The sequence below is a fragment of the Mus caroli genome, chromosome 15 (assembly GCF_900094665.2).
Source record: "Mus caroli chromosome 15, CAROLI_EIJ_v1.1, whole genome shotgun sequence".
NCBI lineage: Eukaryota > Metazoa > Chordata > Mammalia > Rodentia > Muridae > Mus > Mus caroli.
In genome coordinates, this window is record NC_034584.1 from 55,449,637 (window position 1) to 55,462,009 (window position 12,373).

The 12,373-nt window shown below is 38.5% G+C and overlaps 1 long non-coding RNA gene across 1 annotated transcript in view; it reads right to left on the bottom strand.

Moving 5' to 3' along the window:
* Positions 1–933: 933 nt before the first annotated feature.
* LOC115029418 overlaps positions 934–12,373 on the bottom strand; it is a 40,940-nt gene continuing 29,500 nt past the window's right edge. The window contains exons 4-5 of the long non-coding RNA XR_003834986.1: positions 4,095–4,240; positions 934–1,780 (exon numbers count right to left, since the gene is read on the bottom strand). This is a non-coding gene — a long non-coding RNA (uncharacterized LOC115029418). The remainder of the gene's footprint in view (positions 1,781–4,094; positions 4,241–12,373) is intronic.

The window sequence follows — 12,373 nt, forward strand, 5'->3', positions numbered from 1 at the left end:
TATTGGTGAAGGTGCAGCCTCATTTGCAATTGATGGCCCAGGACTGAAGGGGTCATGCAAAGGAGTTGAGGCTTGGCACCATGAAGAGAGCCTATGAGAGGCTATTAGTAAAGCCTAGTTGCAGCAGAAGACAACAGTGTTTTGGAGATGCCAGTGCCATGAGATGACCACCAAGAACAGCAGTAACAGCGGAATACAGGCATTAGAAGCCTAGGAGACAAGGTGTGTGCTACAAAGGGCAGAGCTGGAGAAGTGACCCAAGCCGTTGGAGGAGCCCAGAAGATCGTGAGTGGTTCCCAGACATTGGACAGTTGGAGTTTGATTTTACTTTTGATTGTGACTGTGCCCTGATATTTTTCCCTCTCAAAGGAAGGACGTATTTTAGTAGAGCCCACAGTTAAGAGACTTTGAATTTTTAAAAGACTCTGAATTTTAAAAGATATTGGACATTTAAAGGGATTGAACTTTTAATGTGTAAAGATTGTTTGTGGGACTTTTAAAGTTATTTAGATATTACTGCCAGCTGCCTAGCCAAATACATCTTCTTAGAGGACTACTCAACATTGCTTCTCCCTCATAACTTTTGTTTCCTGAATTCTGGTCCCTATAAGCTAGGCAGTGTGAATCTATCTGAACTCACCTTTTCTTTCTCTCCAGTAATTTGACTTTCTTTTGGCTTCTTAAACAGTCAAACACACTCTGACCTTAAGGTCTTCATCATTGTGATTCGTTCTTAGAATGCTCTTTTTCCAGATGCCCACATATTTCTTTATTGTTTCATTTAGGCCTTGGCTCAAATGCCAAACATCCCTGATCATGTTATCGAATGGTTTAGCACCACACTATTCTTTTTCCAATTATTTTTCTTTAATTTTCCCCCATACAACCTTGCATTTAACAGAAAATTTACTTAAGAAATACTTGATACTTGTGAGTAAAAGATTATCAACTCTTAGAAAGCTATAGATTTATAGATAAGTGTTCTTCAACATTGTGTTCCTTCTGAATATTATAATCTAATTTATAAAAGATAGTGTAAGGTATTCAAACATTTTAAATTACAAAATTACTAGAAGAATGAATGAATTCAGGATTGGGTCGCACACTGACCACTGGGGAGAGGTTTTAAATGGCACAGTGAACAAACTCTGAAAATATGAGACAAGGTTATTTGCTACCTAGGGCAGTCATCTTGGAAAAAAAGAGGTTAACACTCCAGTTTTGAGTAGTCTAAGAGTAGATTCATTGAAGGAGGATCTGAAAGTTTCAAGAGACCTTTCCTGAGTTTAAAAGATAGACCTTTAAGACATGTCAGGTATAACTCATTCTTGAATGTTTGAGCTTCTGATTTTTATCCTGCTTCTCTTGATAATCAGCTTTAGACAGTGTTTAGTGCACTCAAGTAGCTCCATGCAGCTCCTGAAGGGCAGTCTTCTCTGGAAACAGGCATGTCCATTGTATACATGGACATTTCCAAGTTGGGTTTGGTTTTGTCAGATTTGACTGAAGTAGTCAAGAGAAGTAGTCAAGGTTTCTGTTGGTGCATGGAGGAACTGAATTAGTCTATTACAGAGTATTTATGTACCTCAGAATGTTTTATTATGACTTTGGTTCAACTGCGATGTCCCATTTTGCTGATCCACCTGAAATGCAAATGGGAAACAACTGCTTCAACTCTGGATGCTGCCTCACCTCCAACTCTGCAAGAAGCTGATCCATAATGATGTGAGTGAAGACATTGTGTTCCAAGAGACTGAACCTGAGATGGATTGATGTTAAGCTGGAAAATAAATGGAGGATGGAGGGGATATCATTCAAATGTCAGAGAACATTAAAAAAAAAAAGGTGTGTCTGCTTTGTATGCAATAAAAGCAGATGAAAAGAAAAAGAGGCCCCGTGGTTCCAGCCCAAGATCCAGCACTGATAGATTGTGGCATTTTTGAGAAATCACTTAAGACTTCTGATTCTTTTTTGTTCAAAGTGTATTATTATTTCTACATTATTCTTAAAATTCAACTAAGAGTTTAACAACTGAAACATCTATATTAGTGTTTCAAGAAGTACATGACCTACACATTTGTTAATCCAGCCTTCTCATTAATCCTATGGAAAGCAAAATATTATTCTGATTTGAGGGAAACAGAAACTCTTATGTGCAGAAGCCTCTTCAGTTCACACACCTGGGGAAGTGTCTGTGGTATTGTGGTGACCTACCTACTCAACATTCTCCTTTAGAGTTCTCTGACACAGGGGCCATGCTCCAGGGAGCATAGTCTGTGTGGAAAATAAGTCAACATTCTATAAATACCTAAAGACACCAAAATATCTTTCAATGTGGGACTCTAGTAAGAAATGCAGATTGCAGCAATGACTCCCACTACAGTTTTGTGGCTCCATATGAACATGGAACAATAATTTAAAAAGAAAAAAAAAACAGTGTCTATATTTCCTTGAACTGTGTTGCTGCTATTAAATCAGTAAAGCAGGTGAAGTCACAGGGCCTCCTTTATAGACTGGAAGGCCTCATCAATCCTGTCCCGAGCTATTGTTCTCGCCAGCAAGAACACACTCAGACAACTGAATTCTTCTGCGGCAAGCTTTATTGCTTCTTAAGGAAGGAAGACCCAGACCCCGGAAAATGGTGCTGCTTATATAGCCCTCAGCGTGGCGTTTCAGCACCTGATGTGGCGTGTCAGCTCCTGATTTGTTGCTTGCCCATAACCTCATTACTACACCCCGAGATGGGCAGTGACTAGGCATGTCACTCTCGCACTTGCGCAAAAGGCTTGTTTACTAGTTAGGCACAGCAGAAGCCAGCGCCATCTTATAATGGCGATTGCTCACGGCATGGCTCTCCACACAATCCTATTCCCAAATTTTGTCATCAAACTACAGAAGGTAAATGGAAAGAATAGAGAAAATATTACACACAAATGCAGAAAACTCACTTCTCTATATACGGATGTTTACCAAAAAATAATGGAGACTAGAGGGAAAAAATATGGACCATCTCCTCTAATGCTCAGCCTGAATACTCAGCTAGGCAGGACCAAGGTAAGGGTTACTATGGTGAAGAATCATGGATTCTCAGATTCATGTAAAGACAGGATGAGTTAACATTGCTGGGAAACTTTAACTCATGTGAATCACTCTTGTCCTCATTCTGGCAATTTAGTCACTGTTCTAAAGTCAAAAAAATTAGGTTAGCAAGTTCTTCCTGTTGTAGGTCCAGGCAGGAGAGAAGTAGGTACTTGCATCTCTCTCTCTAGTCCAAGTGATTAATCTGCCTGTTATCTTCCATGAACCATTTCTCTGTACTCAGGCTTCTCAAACTTTTCGATGTATGTCAGAATGATCTCGGGATCTTTTAAAATCATATCCTGATGCATTAGTCAAGAGATAGGCCTAGCATTTAGAATTTCTAACATTCTCCCAGATGCTACTGCTGTGGATTGATCCATTTAGCACAATGAACAATGGGGCCTAGGAATAATGGTCTCCATGTACAAATGTGATGGCATAGTAATGAACTCAGTTCTACAGTCCATCCAGTACATGTTAAGGGCAAGAGAATTCTTCATAGAGCATAAAAACTGTAGAGGTCATTTGAAATACAAACACAAAATCCTAAAGATGAGAAACAATCATGGTCCTCTGGGTTTTCATAGACATACTGGAAGGATCTAAGACTTCAGAACCAGAAGTAATGTCTTATTCCAAGAAAGCTCTATTCCTAGTTCTTTTCCTTCTATCTCCAACCATTCTATTCTTCAAGAATTTCTTATCATCTCATAATGGACTCAGAAAGCAAATCTAATATTTGAGGCATCTCTGCTATGGATGCATCATCTCTGCTTATGGATGTGTGAGTTTCACTGAGTAATTTACACACAAAATGAAAGTTACAAAGACAGGAATGTACATAACATGAGTTCTAATGAATTTAATCTTGATTTTTAGTTTGTTCCAGAATGTTTAGTATCTTTTTCAAAATTGTGAAATAAAAAACACAAATATTTATTATCTGATGACTATATTAATGCTAGATTAAAGTTTAAATGGAAAATGTTATTTATCAATAAGAGTATCATCACCTGAGAATAACTTTCTACCTCTGTTTGTGCAGGATGCTGAAGTTTTCTGAAGTTTCTCATCTTTGCTCCTTCATGTTCCTCTCACAATTTTTTTCTATGTCGTTTCTTTTCTGTTGATGTGATAAAACGTTCTGATCAAAATCAGTCTGGGGAAAGAAAGGAAACATTTAAACTTACACATTATGGTTCATCATTGGAGGATGTCAGGACAAGAATTCAAGCAGACACATAAAGCAGACACCATGAAGGAATGCTGCTTGCTAACTCACAGGTTCCTTCTTAACTAGCTTTCATCGCAAGTCTAGGGAATATTTCTGTCCATAGTGGGCTGGGTCCTCCTACATTAATTAACAAGCATGACAATCCCTCAAAGAAATGCCCACAGGTTAATCTTTTTTGAGTAATCTCTCAAGTGAGACCCCTTTCTCAGGAAATTCGACACTGCATAAAAATGACAGTTAAAGCTAATTAGTGGCTGAGGGAAGTGATGTGCATTCATAGGCAGTCACTAACAAAATGTTGGTAAGAATTCTAATGAATCCTCATAGAGGCTGAGACTATTTCTCATGCACTTTAGAGATGGAGATTTGTCCTCCACTTCCAAAAATACACTTACGGTCTGTTGTATGTCTATACAATATCTCCTCTGTCATCAGTGATATTAACTGAAGATGAAATTTACTGAGATTCCTTTTCTCAACATAATGTCTACATACAGAATAGACAGAAAGCCGTTACCAAGAATAGACAAAAATCCCTTACCATTCTTTGTGTAAAGAACATGTTTTGAGAAGAATTTTTAAGTTTTATTTTGTTTTTTATTTTTTGTTTTGTTTTGTTTTGTCTTTTTGTAGTAAAGTTGTTGTGTCAAAGATTTAGGTGACATTGAGTTCAAACTCATTTTGGTAGATGACTTAACATAACAATCATGTCACACTTAGATAATGATCTCACATTTAGCCCTTGAACAAGTCTCTGTCTTCTAACCTGCAGCAGTTGTTCAGGAGGAATCAGTATAGAAAGGGAAACATGAAGCTATGCTGTGGTCGTCTGCATTCTTCTTTATGGAATAGTGAAAAATGGCTTATTCTTTTTTAATTAGGTATTTTCTTCATTTACATTTCCAATGCTATCCCAAATGTCCATCCATACCTTCTCTCCCCACCCTCCCCCTCCCTCCCAGTTCTTGGCCCTGGCGTTCCCCTGTAGTGAGGCATATAAAGTTTGCAAGACCAATGGGCCTCTCTTTCCAATGACGGCTGACTAGGCCATCTTCTGATACATATGCAGCTAGAAACACAAGCTCCAGGGTGTGTGTGTGTGTGGGGGGGGTACTGGTTAGTTCATATTGTTGTTCTACCTATAGAGTTGCAGACCCCTTTAGCTCCTTGGGTACTTTCTCTAGCTCCTCCATTAGGGGCCCTGTGATCCATCCAATAGCTGACTGTGAGCATCCACTTCTGTGTTTGCTAGGCCCCAGCATAGNCTCACAAGAGACAGCTANNTCTGGGTCCTTTCAGNAAAATCTTGCTAGTGTATGCAATGGTGTCAGNGTTTGGAGGCTGATTATGGGATGGATCCCCAGGTATGGCAGTCTCTAGATGGTCCATCCTTTCTTCTCAGCTCCAAACTTTGTCTCTGTAACTCCTTCCATGGGTGTTTTGTTCCCAATTCTAAGAAGGGGCAAAGTGTCCACATTTTGGTCTTCGTTCTTCTTTAGTTTTGCAGATTGTATCTTGTATGTTAGGTATTCTAGGTTTCTGGGGGCTTATTCTTAATAAGAGTATCATCGACCAAAATCAAATCATTAGTAGGATGTATATTATCAAGACTTGAATAGCAAATGATCATTGCTACAATGTGGCTCCTTCTGAATAAAGTTTTACATGTTGCTCTCAGTTTCTATAGTAGCACCTACTGGTATTAGTAGTTAAAACTGACTACAGAAGAATATGAGTGAGTATTTTTGATTAGACTGTGTCCAGTAATTATTTGGAGGTAATAAGATATTAATTTTACATTCATCTTAATTTTTTAACTCATATTTATGGTGAAATGAAGTATTTCACACACACATATTATGACATTTGTGTACAACTAAATATACAAGTTTTATACATGTTAAAGTATGAAAGTTCAGTTGTAAAATTAAAATTTACATTTTAGAATTCAAAGTTAAAAAGCCACATATTTTGTTCATAGATATCCATGAATGAATGAGGATGGGACTGCTCAAATTATCATTCATGGGTGTTAAGTTCACATGGGACCCTTATTGCCACCTGGTGGCAGTGTACCCTAATTGAAGATTTAGGTTTTGAGTGACACAAAGACACCTACATTTAAAAAAACAGAAGTCACAGGAGAAAGTAAATAGTCTCAAACTCCTGTGGTTTGAAGAAAACACTTGGATTGTTTTCACTGCCCCAATCAACCAAAGAAGAGAAGTACAACTTTGAGCTTCACTATGAAGCCTAGTTTGGTTCAAGACTTACTTCCTGTAGGATATATCTGAAAGTATCAAGTTAGTTAGTCATAGAGTCCTTTTACTCCTAAGGTAGTAGGGCCATATCCAATTAGGAAATTGACTTAAAAAGTAAGAACATGTTCTGTGTTGTATTCTTTCTGTGCGTATAGTGTAGCAGAAGTAACAATGACTTCTGATGTAGCCCAACAGAATCTTCTATGATTAACTACTTTGCCTCCTAAAATTCTCTCAGCTAAATTGATTCATGAAATATTTCATGAAATTTATCTCACCAGCGGAACTACAATTCAGGCTAAATCCATCAGAATCTCTGGGGATGGAAATATCATTGATATTTTTGTTACAAGTTTCCCAGGGTCTACAGTGTGCAGCCAATATTAAAAATCACTGGACTGGAGCAAAGAGAAAGTTAAAGCTTATGCAATGAAAAGAAAATGCTGTTTCCACTTAATATTGGTCAAATCCACGGTGAATTGACATGGGAATTTCAATCATGCCTGAATATATGGAACAAAGAGATCAAGACGGTACCACCATATATTCTCCAAAAACTTTTCAGTGCATTAGTTGTAACTGATTCCTGGACACATTTTATTTAACCTACATTCATGTGTTAAGTGACTTTATTGTCTCTCTACTATTTACAGCTTTAGCCACTTAGCCAAATAGTGATCCCTGAGCACCATATGAGTTATAAGCAACAGAGCATGACTTAAGCCAAAGTATGTCTGTCTTCCAAACCTAGAGATGTTTTTCTGACACAGCTTGAAATTCAAGTTTCAAAATAGAATGACTATCAGACTTTCAGGGGTCTTTAGAAATTCATGAACAACTATTTTGGGGCCTTAAAAACCACTTTGCTAAAGATTTGTGCCCTCACCAGGTTCCAAGCCGTGGATATAAATGCTTTGGTAACAAGGATGTTTTTACTAAGCATATACAGGACTCCAGATGAAAGACAGTTCAAAGATTCATCTGCCATTGCCTATGTCTGTCTCCTCCCTTGCCAGCTAGCCTATTCAAGGAACTCTACTTCAAGAGCCAAGACAGCAGAAGCTGTCAGCTGATTTACAATTAAATGTGTCAAAGACAGATTTTCAATGGAAAATTTTGGTAGGAAGAATGAGTTTTTCAACTATAAATAGACTCCATCAAAAGTTTCAAAGTGAAGTGTGCTGTGCTTATCTGGTCCTCTGCACCCTCTACTTTTGGACTTCACGCCTACACCTGGGCTGTTTCACTTTCTTTGACTGGGATAATCCTGATGATCCAATCAAAGAAAACTATAAGACAGAATTTGCTGAGTTTATGCCATGTCTGTGTAGATTCCTGCATTGTATCTCATGCAAAACAGTGAGTTTGTTCAAATCAAAAGCATCTATGCATACAGACTAGTTAAATCAAGTCACTTTCCAGCCTAATTTGCCTCCAGTACCTAACTTTTTCAGATTAGAAATTAGAGGCCTTTCTAACCATTACACTGCATCATCTTCCTTATGTTCCTTTATTCTAATGACTTCCTTAGTGTCAGTCTTAGCTCCTATATATCCCTTGGCATACCAACAAAGAGTTTTCCTGTCTTAGATCACGAGTAAACTCTTTCAATGACAGGACTCATTATGTCAAGATTCTGTGGTCAGCAATGTGAGTTGTAAATGTGAGTCCAAGTGGGTCACTTTCATAGTGCCAGGGATCTGGCTTCTAGCCTGAAAATACCAAAGTGACAATGGGACTACCCTTCATGGGTGTGATCCCTCAACTGGTGGGACTGAGAGAATCATCTAGAACTGCCCTTTCAAGAGCACTGAACTCTCATCCTCTGGGAAGTTTGACTAGACTTCTTTTCCTGAAAGTAAAACCATTTTTGAGAACTACAGAAGCCTTTTCTGCTCCCACATTCTATCGGGGACTCAAAGAGAGCCCAGACTCAATGAATGGAAAAACTGACTTCTTTCTCACTGTTTCAACCAGTCATGTTTTATCTTCCATACTTAGTTGACTATTAATCCTGCTCCTGATGTTGGTTCTAATATTTACTTCTCACCACCACATTTGATCAGTTTTTGCATAACTCATGCTGCTTTATAAGCAAGCATTTGCTCATGTTGCTATGTCATTAAACATGGCTTCCCACAGGATATGGTAGTACCGACCTCTAGTCCTATACCAGGAGTGAAAGGATCTCAAGTTCAAGACCATTCTGGGCCACACAGTGAAACTCTAACGAAAAGGAAAAACAAATTTTTCTTTTTGAACTATGATCTCCAGGAAGCAGGAACCTGGTCTATAGCTTTCTGTATTTGGTGATTGTTACACAGCCAGGCCAAGGGACTTTCAATGCACTGGGCACAAGAAAGTGACAGCAAAAATGGTTTAGATATTGGCCCTTCCAGATTACTTTCTTGCTCTGGTATAGACATCAAGCTGCATCACCAATTTACCTATATCAAGTTTCCACAATAGAAAACTGATTGTGTACACATAATAGATGACAATAAATGTTCTCCAAAGCAATATATGCATTTCATCCTCATACTTTTTAGTGTGTGGAAAAATAATCACATGAAAATAGAAAGTTTGAAGGGACTCTGGACAGTTTGAGCATAGCAAGCATGGCTCTAGCAGACCTACCCCCCTTACCCCTCATTCTCTCTGTGTCATAGTTTGTATGTGTTTGGCCCAGGAAGTGGCACCATTAGAAGTTGTGGCATTATTGGAATAAGGGTGGCACTGTGGGTATGGGCTTTGATACCCTCATCCTAGCTGCCTGGAAGCTAGTCTTCCACTAGCAGCCTTTAGATGAAGATGTTGAACTCTGAGCTCTCCCTGCACCATGCCCACCCACCTAGATGCTGCAATGCTCCCACCTTGATGATAATGGACTGAACCTCTGAGCCTGTAAGCCAGTCCCAATTAAATGTTGTCCCTATAAGAGTTGCCTTGGTTATGGTATCTGTTCAAAGCAGTAAAACCCTAACTAAGACACTCTGCCTTAATAAATACTGTAAGATTACATTCCTAAAGTTAGTCACCAAGGCCTATGCACTTATTTGGTCACTTCTTCCTCCTGAGGCTGATTACCACAGTTCAGCTTTCAAAGCTTTGAGGTCTAGCAAACAAAAGCCCTCTTTAGGGTTCTCTTTAGGGTTTTATTGCCTGCCTTTGGATCCCCTTCCCCTAGCTGAACTGCCTGGTTGGACCTCAGTGTGAGGGGCTTGATGACTCCTGAGGTGGTATCCAAGTGAAGCTTCCTCTTCTCTAAGGAGAAGGATTGGGGAGTAGTAGGGGAAGGGATTTGTGAGAGTGGGACTGGGAGGAGAGGATGGGGGAGGACATGCTGCAACCAGGATGTAAAGTGAATAAATAAATAAATTAATTAATGACAAAAGTCCCTTTTGGCTCAACTAATTAACATAACCATTAAATGCCTCATCCTAACATGCCATTTCCCTTTGTACTTTTATAAAATGATATTTTCCTGTGCCAAATCTATCTCTTCTCTATCCAGAGGCACTTTCTTATTGTATTCTCAGACAAATGTCCCTGCCCAACTCCCTGGTTCCCTTCCTCTTCTTCTTTTTCCTCTATCTTCTTTCTTTGTCTTATTCCCTGCCCTCTTTCCTACTAGGGTAAATAAATGTCCTTTGTGCTGAGAACTTTGTTGGGGGGGGGGTTGAACCAATATTTTTCCTTTCAAAGGTATAACTCTACGTTGACTAGTATGAATATATTTTTTAAAAACTTCTATTATTTTATGTCATCTACATTTGAATAAGAAGATGAGACCAGGAGAACCACTGGCAAAACCACTCAGTAAAAGTGGTCTTTTTTACATCAGGTAGAGAATTTCCCAAGGCTAACTTTCTGTCTCTTCAAAGACACTCATGATTTATCAGTTAAGCCCCAGATATTTTTAGTACTGGAAAAATCTGTCAAAATGACCTTTTGGGCAATATGACCATAAAGAGCTCATATTTCATAGACTATAAGAAACAAAACATGGAGGTAGACTAAAAGGAAACAAAGTGTTGACTAGCCTTTTTGGTCAATGTCTCTGTTAAAAAAAGAATCAAACTTGTTTCTTGGGTTTTCATGACAATCTTCTGGGGCCCTCTTTACTTTGTACTCTTAGAGAGTCAAAAATATACCTACCCATTTCCTGCTGTTGCGTTTGACATACCATTTTTGACATATATGAGGTACTCACCAGGCTAACCTCATAAGCAAAGTTTGCCTTTCTAAATTCAAAATACTAGAAGTTTATAAATTTAGTGTTCTGTTAAACATGATTGAACATCATGTATTACCAATAGGAAAGACATGAAAATCCTGAGATAAGAACTACTTTTTTGTCTCTTATGTGTTCTCTCTCTCTCTCTCTCTCTCTCTCTCTCTCTCTCTCTCTCTCTTTTTCCTGGTCTCTCCCCTCTCATAATTACTTCATGCCAAGGTATGCCTGAAAGGACTTCTCAAAATACCCTGAATGACCAAAAGATTCTTCAAAGGGCATGAGTGCTATACCAAAGAGAAATATTCCATATTAGAGATTTTAGAATAGCTCTGGTGTACATATCCTTAATTGTAGCATGATTAGAAATAAACTATTTAAGAATAAAGTGGGATAATAAAGACACTCAAATTTATGAATGGTCAATACAACTGTTTCATCATTGTATCACTATCCATCATCCCAAGGAGACTGACAATAATATTTGTGTTGGACTGGGAAGGGGGTTGCTGTATAGAAACTATGGAGTCTGAGCTCTTAATGGTGGTATCATCTGAAACATGTAGCTCTTGTGCCATATTGATAATGGCATGGGTCACATAGAAGGGAAAAAGACTTAGAGAAGTACATGTGAGAATGGCCCAGCACAACCATACAAGCCCATTGGTCCAGTCTCATGGCTACAATTAATAGGAAAAAGAACTGAAACATGCCATGTATATAAGAAGGCAAGAAGATAAAAATGAAATGGAATGAAGATATTCCAAAACCAGGAGAAGAGCATAGTTTTCAATAAGAGGACATCATTCTTCTGGATTACAGTCTATCATGTTTCCTATTTGGTCATGTGATGACAAGAACAATTCTATCGACATTATTGAATCACTATGTTCATCCTACAGTAAAGCAGTATGACAGCCAGTGTGCAAACTCCTTACTAATCCAATCCTCATGCTCTGTGAAGTAGATCTTAGGTAGCTCTACAGCCAGAGTGCCTGGGTTGGGTTTTTTGCTTTTTAAATTACTGATAATCTAAATGGAGAAAGAATTAAATGCCTTTCAGAAAATTCTTATTTATGCAATGGGAATACTAATGTCTATTTCATTGAGATGTGAAATTTAGGGCAGTTTGTATATGTAAAGCACTTAGCACTCAACTGGATTATTATGTTTCTGAAAACTTATCATCCATGACTCTATAAGATGTGTCTTTGTTCAGCTCCACATAGTACCAAAAACAGTAGAAGCATCTGTAAGGGAAATGGCCATATTTAAACACAAGTTTTATGTGCCAGAACCTGTATGTGTTTGCTTAAGCTACTAAAACTGTTACAAGGAAATTGATAAGATGCAAGATGTGGGGAAGGTTGTGTCTAAATTAACCTCTGTAGTTTCTTAGAATTTTCTATTTATAAATAGGCGACAATTCCCAGTCGAAAAAAAATTGTTATAAGAATTACATTAGAGCCGGGCGTGGTGGCGCACGCCTTTAATCCCAGCACTCGGGAGGCAGAGGCAGGCGGATTTCTGAGTTCGAGGCCAGCCTGGTCTACAAAGTGAGTT